The sequence below is a fragment of the Pelodiscus sinensis genome, chromosome 6, assembly GCF_052426305.1.
Source record: "Pelodiscus sinensis isolate ZL-2025 chromosome 6, ASM5242630v1, whole genome shotgun sequence".
Classification (NCBI taxonomy): domain Eukaryota; kingdom Metazoa; phylum Chordata; order Testudines; family Trionychidae; genus Pelodiscus; species Pelodiscus sinensis.
In genome coordinates, this window is record NC_143057.1 from 25,149,554 (window position 1) to 25,163,999 (window position 14,446).

Below are 14,446 nucleotides of genomic sequence, written 5' to 3' on the forward strand. Positions count from 1 at the left end.
GGTTGGACTGTCTCTTCCTAGTCTGAGACTTCCTGCTTATTGTTTAGGAAAGATATGCTTTATAGCAGGATATATTTTATTATCCATTTTTCTAATCTTCTGCCCCATTCTGCTCTTCTCTTGCTGCTATTTTTTCTGATTTCCACTCCTACCACTCCTGCTGCTCTTTCTTGTTCACCCCCCCCTCACGTTTTCCTCTGGTTTCTACTCCCTGACCACTTCAAACTGCTGATGCCCTCACATGCGCTGCCAAAATGCTTTATATGGAGATTGGGCCTTCTGGAGTGATTGTTTCTTATTCAGCACAGCCTGTTACTGATTCTGATTGACAGGAGACATGCTGTCAAGTCAAATATCTCCAATCTTGCTGATCACCACTTGAGAGCTATCTGGATGCGGTTTTATGAGACTGGTGTTTTCCATATACTGTAGCTGCTCCTTACAACTTTCATATCTAAAGTGAAGTAATATCACCTGTAACATGATTAACAACTCTTTGGGTAACCTGTTATTTGCAGCTGTTTTGTCACTCTCAATCCATGCTATGGCTCCCTCAGTACACACGGGTATGGTATGAAGGGAAGAGAAAAAGACATCTATTCCTATCATAACTCAGCTGCTCTGCTATGCTGCTATGTCTTTGCAGCAAGGAACTGCCCGCCAACTAAAAAGTCCACCACTGAGAACAAATATTCGATCTCTATTCCACACATGCAAAATCCTAGATGGGAAGGTGTTAAGAGTTCTGAGGATGTTTATATTCCTATTTTCTACAATCTCTCCTGGACCCTTCGGCTGCATCTAGACTGGCATAATTTTGTGGAAATTCTTTTAACGGAAAAGTTTTTCCGTTAAAAGTATTTCCACATAAGCGCGTCTAGATTGGCACGGATGCTTTTGCGCAAAAAGTGGTTTTGCGCAAAAGCATCCGTGGCCAGTCTAGATGCGATTTTGCACAAGAAAGCCCCAATCACCATTTTAGCCATCGGGGCTTTTTTGCACACAACAGTTCTTCCCTGTCTAAACTGGCCCTCTTGCGCAAGTATTCTTGCGCAAGAGGGCTTTTTCTCGAACGGGAGTGTGAAAGTATTTGCGTAAAAAGCACTGATTTTGTACATTACAAAGTCAGTGTTCTTGCGCAAATTCAAGCGGCCAGTGTAGACAGCTGGCAAGTTTTTGCACAAAAGCATGTGCTTTTGCGCAAAATCTTGCCAGTCTAGACGCACCCTTCCTGCGTAACCTAATCTTCTCAGATCCCTACGTGCCTGCTATCATATTACTATCTATATGTTCCTAATGCCTGAAATAAATATTTCAGGGCCTTCTTTGATAAAATCGCTGCTTCCATATTCGCAATATACTTTGTAGCACTCCTTTTGAATGGTTCTCTCTAGCATAATGCTAGAGTGCAGATTGCTGGAAATGATATAGCATGCAGATATTTCCTACAGCATTAGAACAATGACACACATCGCAAGCAGAAAGTTAGAAAGAGGTCTAGCATTTCACACTCATCCTAAAAAAAAAAAAATCACTGAATACTAGTCTGCGAAAGATAGCTTTGGGGTGATAGTATTGACAGGAAAACCAGGAAAGGTGAGTTCACTTTCTGGCACCATCTCAGACTTGTGTGAACTTTAGCAATTCAGTGAACATTTCCCTTTCCAACCCATAAAATTATGATAATACTACATACCTAGCTAATAGGGATATTATGATACTAAATCCATTGATAATTGTATGGTCTTCTGATGTACAGGAAGCAGTGCTGTCAAAAAGCCTATAAATAAAAAATCTGGATTATACCCATGCAAACAAGGTAGTGTATATAAAAAGCCCAAATTTAGATTAAAACTCTTTTGTGATATTGCCCATAGGATGTACTGGAATTACAATAGCAGAAGCTCTTAATTTTGCTATTATTGGGAAAGGTCCTAATGCTAGCCATGTATTTTATTACAGGTTGTTGAAGTAAAAAAACAATTTGTGAGACTTAAGTGAACACGACATCAAAACACATGTGAAATTTGCAGCTGGCATAGCCACTTACTATTTATTGGGAATGTACAAATGGGAAAATCAGAGAAAAAGCTTATTCTCCACTCAGATTACCATGTCTGGACCCTTACTATGTCAGCTCAAGAGCACTCTAGGAGTGATTTTTCATCAGTGGAGATACACATAGGAAACTGAAATGCCTTAAGAAAACAGTTTCCTCCATTCACGTCTAGTATATGATTGCTCCAGGACACAGAATCAGAAATACATCAAGAGGGGGAAATGGCAGAGGAAGAGTTCTCAAGTACTATATTGTAATGTTATAATTGTCACCTGTAAAATAGCCTCATGAGTAGCTAAGCAACAATGAAGAAACAGCAGTGTGAATTAAATCCACTGAATCTGACTTGTGCTTTGATCCCACCATATTGTCCATGAACACTTTTATTCCCAGTGGAGGGGGGGGGGGACTCAAACCCATGATGCTATCCTCCAGGCCAGCACCCTATCCCCTAGGCCATGCAGGAACCCACCCCACTGTGTTACTGCAGAGAGGCCCTTTATCCCACCTGTCCCAGGGCCGCCCGGCTGTTTCCCCCGACACATCCCAACCCACAACCCTGTCCTCCCCACGTGAATGCCCTATCCCCTAGGCCACGCAGGAACTTGTCCCACCACCAAGTCTTCATGTATTAACACACAGGCCAAGTATAGCAGGAGTAGCAACAAGAGTCTCTTTCCTACTCCCTAGCATCTGCAGCCACCTACAATACTTGTTCTGTAGAATTAGGCATGTTGCATAATCTATTTTTGCCTCCGTTTCCCTTGCTGTAAAATAAAGGCCCTTATTCTCACACTTCATCCAAAAAGTAAGTTAAAGATTAAGAAATCAAAACATACAGAGTTAGTCTCCACCCATAATTGTCACATATTTTAAAATGTTAACAAAATGCTAACAAAACCAAGTGATCATCCTGTGTTATAATACCATGCACTGTAGTAATTGACACTACATCTAGACTGAATCCCTCTGTCGACAGAAGGATGCAACTCAAGCACATTGAAATTGCTAATGAAGCAGGGATTTAAGTATCCTGTGCTTCATTAGCATAAACACGGCTGCTACTTTTTTCCAAATGGAGTTTTTCAAAAAAAAAAAAAAAAAAAAAGGCAGTCTAGATGCAGATCTGTCAAAATAAACCCTTTTTCAACAGATCCTGTATTCCTCAAAAAATGGGGTTGCAATTTTTTTTTCGAAAAAACTCCATTTAGAAAAAAGCGGTGGCCATGTTTTTGCTAATGAAGCACAGGATATTTAAATCCCTGCTTCATTAGCAATTTTGATGTGCCTAATCTACATCTCTCTGTTGACAGGGTGTAGTCTAGATCCACCCTGACAGACAACTACCTAAAGACCTGATATCCCCACACCTGAAGATGAGATCTGTGCAAGTTAAAAAAAATGCTGTGTCACCAACATATGGTCCAATAAAATATATTACCCTAGCTACCTTATCTCTCTAATGTCCTTAGACCAACACAGCTACAACCACAATGCAGACAGCTACATAATAAACATAGTTTTGAATTGGGAATTAAACTAACCACTAATCTACAAGCAGAAGTTGCAGCAGTTTAACTAATGGGTAATTTTCAGAGAGACATTATTTGAGGGTTAAGTCTGTTTTCTAGGCATCTGTGTCCATCAATATTTTTAAGAATAATCAGTTCTCTGGTGCCTCATGTAGCTAATACATTGGGTAAATAAAACACCTCTAGGAGAATCCCACAATCACAACATGGCCCATTCCTTTAAAGGCTAAGGCCTGACTCCACAAAAAGACTTAGACATTGCAATATCTAACTTTTAGGTGTCTTGAAAAATCACAGTAATGCCAGTCCTGAGGTTAGCGACCTCAGCTTTTTATACAGTATGTAGGCAGATTGGAATGGGATCTACAAGTGCTAGCACACTAAGGGCATATGTACACCAGGAAACTATTTCAAAATAACTAAATTCATCTTATTTCCATTTTGTAAAATTGGGAGTTAGCATTTCTCCACTACAGAGAAGCATCAAATTTAGTCTGAGGCAGGCTCCATTAATAAGGACACACTACCTCGCCTTCGAGCCCCAGAAAGCTGTGGGTAGTAATTAGTTCAAATTACTCTGGGAAGTGGTTATTTCAAAGCAGCAGCACTGGAGTGTCCACCCTAACACTATTGCGAAATAACGATTTTAAAATTAGTGTTATTTCCTGAGAAAAGCAGGGAATAACAGGCATAGTAGTGTGGACACTCCACTTACAAATTCAACCTAAGGGGAATTATTTCAAAATAAAGCCCTAGTGTAGACCTGGGCTAGGTGAAGAGCCACTTAAGCTAACTGATAGCAGGTACCTACAAGACAGATGTGTATTAGGCCTATCCCTCTCTCAGAAGTTGGCACTGCAGAGGCACCTATGTCTGTTTGGATTGCACTGACCGGAACCCTCCCCTAGGTACTAATGAGCCGTTCTTGCAATAATAGTTTAGGCACCTGCCCAACTCCATTCAAATAGCTGGGGTGTGGCAAGAGCAGTGGGCCTCCCTTATAATATTTAGCCCAGTGGCTAGGTATTATTCACCTTGAATGTGGGGTACCACAGTTCAATTTCCCTTCACAATAAGGAGGAATAAGGGTTGCTATCTTTCAGGTGAGTTGTCTATCTGCTGGGTTATGGGATGATCTGAAGTGAGCATTCTTCAGCCTCTCTTGTTGACCTCATCCAACTTTATATTAAGCAAATAAATATTAACTTGATTAAAAGGAGTGACTCTATGGTCCAGTGGCTGTGATATGCACCTGAAAGGTAGGAAACATCTGTTCAAATCCCTTTACTTCATTAGACAGAAGAGAAAATTGAACTAAGGTGTCATAACCAGGAGTGTTGACTAGCATCTGGGGATTAGGAGGTTAACTAATGTCTTTAGCACCTACGCAGATATCAGGTGGTCAGCCAATAACAATGCAGGTAGGAATTTCAAACTGGGACAGAGGAGTTTTTATCTTCCCCTCCTTTGTCTAAGAGCAGAGCAGTTTCTTCCAGGTATGAAGGGAGATGGAAGACACTTCTCTTTCCAAGAATGGACTTCTTCCAATGTGTAAGTAGGGAAAAGTTTAGCTATTCCATCAGGTTTTGTTGTTTTCCTGCTTTGGGAATTTGGAAATGTCTGAGCTGATTAAGTGTTTGGTCTTTCTTTGTAACTAAGTTAGCCCAGGGGGGTTTCCTTGATTACCTTTATCAAATGGTGGCTCTTTCCATCTAGCCACTTTACTACGCTTGCAACTGTAGTTTTGTTTTGATAATAAAAGTTTATTTCTCTTTTCTAATTAACAGGAATTGGTTGATTGGTGTGTCCTTGGACTCAGTGCCTAACTGCAAGGGCAGAGTCCATTGTTGTCTGTGAATCCCCTCTGTTTTTCCCAACTTCGAGTAAAATGGAGATTGGGGCAGGGGAGAGTTTTACCTTAGGGAAGAGGTTTCCCAAGTGATTTCTTCCCTGGTTTTCTTGGAATTGCTTGGGTGGTGGCACGGATTTCTCCGAAGTCTGGGTATTAGAATTTTGGGGGAAATTTTTATACCAAAGGCTATAGAGACAAGGTTTTGGGGTGATCTTTCAGGCCCCCATTTCTGCATTTGTCATGTCAGAGTGGGGAACAGCCTTGACATAAGGTCTCTCAGAACCTTAGTGAGTATTCTAACTACTGGACTAAAGACTCCAAAGGAAAGCTGCCACCTCCTTCCCTTACCCCCTTGGCTATTTTGTGTGAAGTTAGGGGTGCTCAGAGCATGCCTACCATTGTCATGGTTCTCAGATCCCTTTGTGGATCTGGGCTCAGGAAGACTTGAGCTAATAAGTCCTGTTTAATTAGCCTTGTTGCGCTGCACTTATGCAGTGGGTGAGGGCTGATTGTGGAGGAAGGTCCAGCAGTAGAGGGTTGATCAGTAAGAAGAATAGGCAGATTTCTCTTATCAAAGGTCAGGAAGTCTGATTGAGGGCCAGGAGCTCTCTGAGGATTCCAGTGAGCCTTTTGTAAGAGCATCAGCCTGCGTTAGATTCTGGGTGGATCAAGATCCAAGTAACTACTTACTGGGGGGTGTTATGACAGTCTGCAACCGCTAACACCTCCCCATAAAAAACGGGACTGATTGTTGACTCTGGATGGACTAAAGATTTCTTTTTTTTTCTGTTGGATTTTATTAAAGGGCTTTGTTACCTGGAAGGGATGAATTTCTTTAAGTGCTTGGTTGGAAGACTAAGTCCACATCACCTTGACAGCTGGATGAGGCTGGAGATGGTCATAGGGATGCAGAGGTAGAGCAGTGCTATGCTGGTTTTGTGCTATGAGGGAATGGTCCGAAATGATGACTCTTTCAGTACTATGAACTGTACATGTACCTGTGACATGCCAACACTTTCCAATGGAACTATGGCATTTCTGAAGACACTGTTGTGTTCTGCTCTAGTGAGGGCAAGTAGCAAAAGTTTAATAGAGGAAATATAGTTCCATTTCCAAAATATTGACTTAAAAACTTTTGTATTAGTAAAGGCACATAGATGCCTAGGGTCTGACCTAGTCACTGTTGAAATCAATTGAGGTCCTATTTTTTACTTCAGTGGGTCAGTTTCAGGACCAGAATATGCAAACACAAGATTGGATATCACCAATAGCGAGGTGGTCAGCCTGATGATAAATCCAGAATGCTTAATAGCCCCATGAAGGAAGAGGAAAGGGAACCAGAGCTGGATGAAAAGATCTATTGAACAAGACTTTCTGATAGTAAGTTTCAGACAGCGAGGCAAGAATTAGCTCAAGTGGAAATAAATGTTGATTTTTTTTAATTTTTTTTTTAAGTTTGACCCATTTACCCAGGAATGCCAGATTCTCATCTGCTTTAACTCAGTTGACTTCCGTGGAGTTAAGCCAGTGGAGACTTTCCCCTTCCTGAGTCCAGCACTAACAGCTGGCCTAGTGAGGAATGCAAATTGCCTGACTTGAAGCCCTCACTCAGGGCATATGATCATTGTCAGAGTGTATTGGTCAGATGCATTACAGAGCAGAATGAATTACAGGGAGAATTGCATCAGATCTGCTAAATGTATTGCTTGAGTCTGTGTTATACTATACTCTTACTGACCAATGTCATAACTCCTCTGACTGTAAGCAGCGTACATTTCTTAGGAATCAGTAGTGCTTTCTGAATAGTGTGGGATGCAGGTTAACAACTGTTGTTGGAATGGCTATGTGCGGTTGTATATATATTTGGTTTTTTAAAGGAAAAATGGCTGGTGGTTGCTGCTGGCAGATCTATGTACCCTGCCTGCTTGGCTTAAATTCCATTGTATTCCCCACAATGTCTCTTGTGCTTAACTTAAAGGTGACAAAAACATAGGCACTCAGTTCTCATTTGTTGACATGACAGAGCTGCATGGGTAACAGAATTCTCCAAAAAAACCCCGAAAAAGACACATGGAGTCAGGGATACATACCTGCTACCTCCATTTGTAAGATGTGGCTGGATTACCTACCCCTTGGGCTACTGATGGGTATCATAAAGAAGATTCAAAGCTTTGTCTCTCGCTTTTGGGGCTTCATGTGCCTATGGAATAATAGGAAAGGAGTTGCCCCTATACTTCCCAGAGTTCAGAGGGTGAGATTCTGCTTGTTTTCCCTTTGGGTAGTGCAAAGGTGAGGGCAGGCTCCCTATGCCCGCCTCATACACATACTACACATCCATATAAGGCCCAGACAGAATGTGTCCCTATGTGAGTCTTCTAAAATAAAGCAATCCTTTGCTTTTTACTTACAACCATTATAAATACCTTTAAAATGGTTTATGCCCAAAAGCTGTATTGCAACATGCCATACTTAATGACAGGACTGTGTAAGACTATTTAAAAATGTGCTTTCTTTAACCTACTTGGGGAACATTCACAGGTCAACGGCATGGCTGTAGTACATTTTCACAGACTCTGCAAGAGAGAGAGCTTTTCCAAATGTCAATGCTGAGTGGTCAGTGTTGGAAATATTTCATGCACACCTCAAATAACTAAAGTAATCAGATTTTTTTTTAAAAGACTTTGTCCCCAGAAGAGAATATCTTAGAGATAAAAATACTGACAAAAGATGATACTTGGCACTTGAATGCACTAGGGAAAAAATGCCTTGTTTTCACCATGACGAAAATGTTCAGGTTTTTCCCATCTCTGCTCAAGACTGAAATTAGTCACTTTTGCAAGCTGTCTTTACATTTTGTAAGTAATGATCTCTTTTAAGATGGTAAATATGTTGATTTTTAAGAAGTCACACTTTCTTGCAGAAAATGCACAAGTTGGACAATAATTTAGATTTCAATTAAAACTGAAAATGAATTTCATATTTACATTTGATTCTTGTGTAAATTTTACACAAAGAACTGCAGTAGAGAAACTACTAGTTCTCTTGGCAATTATATCCTCCCCACACTCTCTAAACCATTTGTTCTCCATTATAAATTGCTGCTGTAGTCATGTCAATGAAAATCAAACACAGCACAACCCCTGCTGCTACTATTGTTGCTAATGCTGGAGACATTATTGCTGTCGATTGGAAAAGTCAGTGGATGCTATCAATAGAAAAATGGTAAAACCTGGGACATCCTAATGATGGAAAATGACTGATATCAGAGAAGACTCATACAATAGCTGCCCACGGGGTTGTCCTTTGTTAACTATGTCAAGATACTGAAGCGTGTACAGTGAACGTTTGTAGCTAATTTAACATGGTATGAAAAGCTGCTACTGTTACATTATCAACTTTTCCTTTTAAAAATACTATATTATAGTCTTCAATCATAGACGAGAACATTGTGATAACACGATTGTAAGTCGTTGTGTAGAATCTCAGATATAATAGACCCTTTGAACAAAGGAGCTCAATGAATGACCAATATTTTTCATGTTTTCATTGACCTAGAATATTGATATCTGGTTTGTCATTCTTTATAGACCAGTGGTTGCAGGAAGGAAGAAAGGTCTATAATTGACCTTGTCCTCACAGTTTATGCATCTTACTCATACGTACTTGAATGTGTGACATCCAGTATCTCAAAAGTTGGTAGACTTATTCATTATGGACCATACAGAAAATGCAACCTACAATTTGAAATGTGGCCTTTCCGTAAGAGGTCACTGCAAATCGTTATGCCTTGTTCTTGGAGTTCAGCCTTTGAGGCAGATGAGCTACAACTATGGTTAACACATTCATGATATTCTGTTGATTAAAGAAACTAAAACTTGAAATCTGGTGACATTTTTGTGTAAGTCACCTGTGTAAGTAAGACAAATGGCTTTAAAAAAAGGAAGACCTCTCTGAGGTGGTGATGTTGTGTCTGGCTCTAATTTGGAAAAGTTAACTTAATATGAGATCTTCCTAAGACTAGAATCCATTGCACTAGTTAAAAGGAAAGGGGATGTATAGTTAAGGCCAAGGCTATTGTTTGGCTTTTTTTTTTAATGTGATTTATAAAAGTTCCTGGCTTGAGCCCGAAGAACTTCTTCTGTAGCTTTTATTCATTACTACTATGACTTACAACTAAAACCAATAAAATGCCCACCATGCAGTACCCAGAGATGAAGCTTTCCCAAAGCACATTTCTTTCACATGTCAAGACACACTGACTAGCATTCTTTATATCACATTAAAGAAGAAAATATACACTCTGCTTATGATCTAGCTTAAATATTTATTTAAATGGGTGACAGTTAAGGGTATGATTTCATTTTAAGACATTCTTCTGCCAAGAGGCGTTTAAACACAAAATTATTTTATGCACTAAGAGCTAGATCCTGCCCTCTGTTGCACTGGATGAAAACTTTCTACTCCCTCTATAGGCGCAGCAGGTAAAATGTATCAAATCAATTATTTTGTAATGAATTATTCACTTGGCTTTGATGGTGTGCACCCTCCTCTCCCATTGACTGTATTTAATCTAGTAGTTATTTAAAATTCCACTATGCTTATTCTAACCCCTGGGGGCATAACCTAAAAGCATAACATTACCTTGTTCAAATACACTGATGAAGCTCTGTTGGTATATTTTGTAACTTACATTTTTAACAAGACAGTATTGCTCAAAAAACCCTCTTTGAAATCTGCCACAAATTCTCTGTTGTAATCTTAGTCAGTACATCTTCATTCTTCCCCCATCCCAGCAAAAGACTGGGCCAATAGGTGAGGAGGGACAGCTCAGTAGTTTGAGCATTAGTTTGCTAAAACCAGGGTTAAGAGTTCAATCCTCCAGGGGGGCATTTAGGGTACTGGAGCAAATCTGACAGGGATAGCACTTACCTCTGCTATGAGGGCAGTGAAGTGGACTTGATAACCTCTCAAGGTCCCTTCCAGCTCTATGAGACAAGTATATCTCCATATATTTTTATTAGAGCTTGTCCTTACGGCTCCCAATTGTTGGCTGTCAACCATGGTAGATAACGAGTTCAGTGAGTATGCAGCTGCTTTCCCTGATTGTATAAGGAAGAGGGAACTATGATCAGTTATCTTGAATGCCCCACAGGAACACCTCACAAGAAGTTCTCAGTGCCATGTGTGATTGGGGTCCCTAGAGCAAGGCCCTGACCACACAAAGATTTCCTGTTGCAAAAATTAAAATTTCTTGTTAGTGGAATCTTTTTCAGCTACTGCACAGCATTCTTAGGGTTTCACAGCAAAGCAGCATTAATATTCACTAAATTAGTGTCAATTGCTCTGGGATACCTAATGCAAGGGGGGAGGGAGAGACTGGAGAAAGGAGAATAGAAATTGCTGCCAGTTAAACAGCAAAGAAAAATGAAACATTTTTTTTCTAGTTTGTAATCAAGTAATTAACCTAAACTGTCATTAGCTTTAAGCATACTAACCTGGGTGTATTGCAAAGGTAAAAAACAAGAACAGATGCCTATGGCTTCACATGTGGTATTATTTGGCAGTTACTACTTCAGAGACCAATCCTAGTCCCAGTTGAAGTCAGTAGGAGTTTTGCCAATTACTTTAATCAGATCAGGATTTGGCCTTCACTTAAAAAGGAAGCATGAGTTAACAGCAGTCAGTATGTAGGCAGTGAACAATCATGAGAGACGCTCCTGACAAACACGGGTCTAAATCCTGCGATTCTTGCTTTGGCAGAATTCACAGTGAGCTTACTGAGAAGTGGATAAAGTACTGGATTTAGACCACAGAAAGAAGTGATGAAGTGTAAATAATGTATTGATGCTCTCTCCCACTAACAGAGAGAAGATGAGGTGACAGAGCATTACACAGAAAATGTTGGCAGTCTTAATACAGAGTGTGGGCTGGTTACATGTACATTATTATTCAATTTATCTTCATTAGTCATACTGAGCGAGATAAGGGGACGGGGAGCGCAAGGATAGAGTCTTTAGCATTTGAACAAGCAGACAGTCTGCGGCAGCCTTCTGGGCTTCATGACTGATCTTGGTAAATTTATGAAGGATATGACAATGAGACTTCCTGCAATGGCATGCAGCTATCTGTGATTGCTAGCAGCAAATATCTTCAACAACTGGTGATGGAACAGCAGATGGGGAGGACACAGAGTTACTAGAGAGGATTCTTTCCTACATGTCTGGCTGTTGGGTCTTGCCCATCTGTTCAGGGTCTAACTGATTCCCTTATAAGGGACGGGGAAAGAATTTTCAGCTGTGTCAATTTGCAGAGCCCCTACGGTGTTTTCAGCTTCCCCTGCATCATAGAACATGGGTCACTTGCACGTTTAAATCGTATAAATGGTGGAGTTTCTCTAACTAGAAATCTTTAAAACCTGATCTGAGGATTCAGTAACTCACTCAGAGGTTATGGTTCTATTAAAGGAGTCAGTGAGTGAAAATCTGTGGCCTGCAGTGTGCAGGAGGTCATACTAGGTAATCAGGATCTTCTGGCCTTACAGTCTGAGCCTGGGAATGATACCTGCCATAGACATGCTGAAATTATGTGTTTGATAGCCAGAGGCTTGGAGGACTTTGCAGTAATTTGGATCCTTTGTCGACCACTCCTGTAAACCTCATTTCACGAGGCATAAGGGAGTGGTCAACAAAGATGTTCCTTGTTGACTGATCCGTGTCTTGACTCGCATGCTGTGCCAATGATCAGCTGAGCCATTTTTATTTTAATTAAGTTGGAGATTATTAAATCTCCACTTCATTGACTATCGGGTAACCTATTTTACATGCCTCTGTCAGCAGAGGCAGGTAATCTAGACATACCCTTGGACTGATCCAAGGGTTTTTAAGACCGTTTTTATGTTCTTATGAGATCATGCACCAGTGCTACTAGGATAGTTTCACTTCCATATCCCACCATGAATCTAGACTGTGTGGGTCTAGAAATGTTAACTCCAGTTAGATGGGCTTTTACTTGGCCTTTTGTAAGATAATCCATGGGCTGACTCAGAAGTGACTGGTTTGACACAGGGCAATATTTGGCTATGACTAAATTATCTAGAGGAGGTTTCTGCAGCATTGTTCGGACTATTGCATGTGTGAAAAAGGAAGGAAGGGTTGCCTTCCTGAATGAGGCATTGATTATTTCAGTCGGGAGTGGTATTGGTTGTTTGTCACTTTTTCACAAACCAGAAAGGGCCTGGATGTATCCATATGTTGACTTGCAGATAAGGGAATGGGAGGATCCGATGACCATGATCATATCCTGTAGCTTGGAGACTTTCACAGTGGTAGGACAGCTTTGGACTCTGCCTTTGTCATCCTCACTGAAGGCTTATAGTCAGGTTCTCTTGGCCTGTAATATAGCCACGGCATAAGACGTATGCCTCAGAACTCAGTTTTGTTTCATCCTGAATCAGCCTGTGTTTTCCTCCATCCCTCAAGTTTCTCCCCCTTTCTTTTCATCTGCCTTGCGGTGTCAAAAAGCCAAGGCAATCTGTGTGGCTGTTGCAGATGAAGGTGATGTTTGATAGTCAGCATTTTCTATGGCTGAGGTGAGTGTAGAACGGCAATCATGCATTGGGACCATAGCTCTTCTTTTTGTAAATGGGGTTGCGGTGTCCTCAGCAGGCTTTGGAATATGTCAGCATCCATAGGTCTCCATGATCAAATCAGAATTATTGCCCTTTCTTGTTGCCAGGGTGCTTGAAGATTTCCGGACACTGTCGTAATGAAATGATGATCAGTCTGAGACAGTTAAAAATAATAACATAAAGTGATAGAAGACTGTTCAATGAAGGAGTTTGTGATCAGCCAGAACATCTCTGTCACTTGGCTGCACATCCTACTCTTCCAGAATTTCCAAGCGACAGCAGGGATGGGATACACATTTTCCTGCTCCAAAAGCACAGGCCTTACCAATTTGAGCTAAAGAAAGTCTTATAAGGTCTATCACTTATAGCTGTTTAGTAGAAGGAAGTGATATATAAATATACTGGCCTTTACATATCTCTTGTACCTTATTCAGTTATTGTGATATTTTGAAAATATTCGTAAAATGCTTTGGGGTACTATAATGAAGGGTGAGTTACACAAGTGTGACATGGTACTGCTTGTCCAAAAATATGATAATAGTTATTCATTGCCAGAAAATACAATTGATTCCAAGTGCTTAGCAAGATTCAGGGAGGGATTTGATTTATATATATATATATATATATATATATATATATATATATATATATATATATATATATATATGCACAAGACTATTCCTAGTTGTAAGGATAAGAATTTTTAAACCAAGTCAGAACTTTGGTTTGTAAAGACTGGCTCATTTCTACCAGCTGATGATCTTTTTAGACGGGTTATAAAGTTTTTTGCATCACAAACCAAAAGCAGATAACATCATAGTTGCCTGTTGGAGGTTTTTTTTTTAAAGTAGTTAATACTGTCCACTGATTCCTGGAAGAGGGGTCACAGATCTGATCCAATATCACAACTCCTGCATTCCTAACTAATGTTTTTCATTTCTCTACCCTCCACTTCCCATAGGAGATGTCTATATCATGAAAGAATTGTTTCCATAGGGGTGATGAGTCAGTCTAGATTTATTTTATTCTCCGACATACATAGGTGGCAAAATCCATCTGCACAGAGTAGTTTAGTATTTTATAAGCACACAGTAAGGAAACTACTCTGTTGTTAAATCTAAGATGGCATTTCCATTCTAAAACAATATTTTCAGTCACTTTTAACTTACACAAATGGACATTATTAGTATTACTCTAATACTTAGGTGCCCTACTTATGGAGTCCGACTCATTTGTGCTTGGTATTGTAAAAACACAGAGCAGAAACACTGTGGCCAAAGCAGATTGGCATCGTGATCCAATGAAGGCAAGCATTGACAGCTCCAGAGCACAAGAGACAAGATAGGCAGAAAAAAATTGACATGAAAGGCCTTCAA

The 14,446-nt window shown here is 40.2% G+C and overlaps 1 long non-coding RNA gene across 1 annotated transcript in view; it reads left to right on the plus strand.

Moving 5' to 3' along the window:
- The first annotated feature begins 4,579 nt into the window (after positions 1–4,579).
- LOC142830040 (uncharacterized) overlaps positions 4,580–14,446 on the plus strand; it is a 30,206-nt gene continuing 20,339 nt past the window's right edge. Inside the window, exon 1 of the long non-coding RNA XR_012905053.2 lies at positions 4,580–4,694. This is a non-coding gene — a long non-coding RNA (uncharacterized LOC142830040). The remainder of the gene's footprint in view (positions 4,695–14,446) is intronic.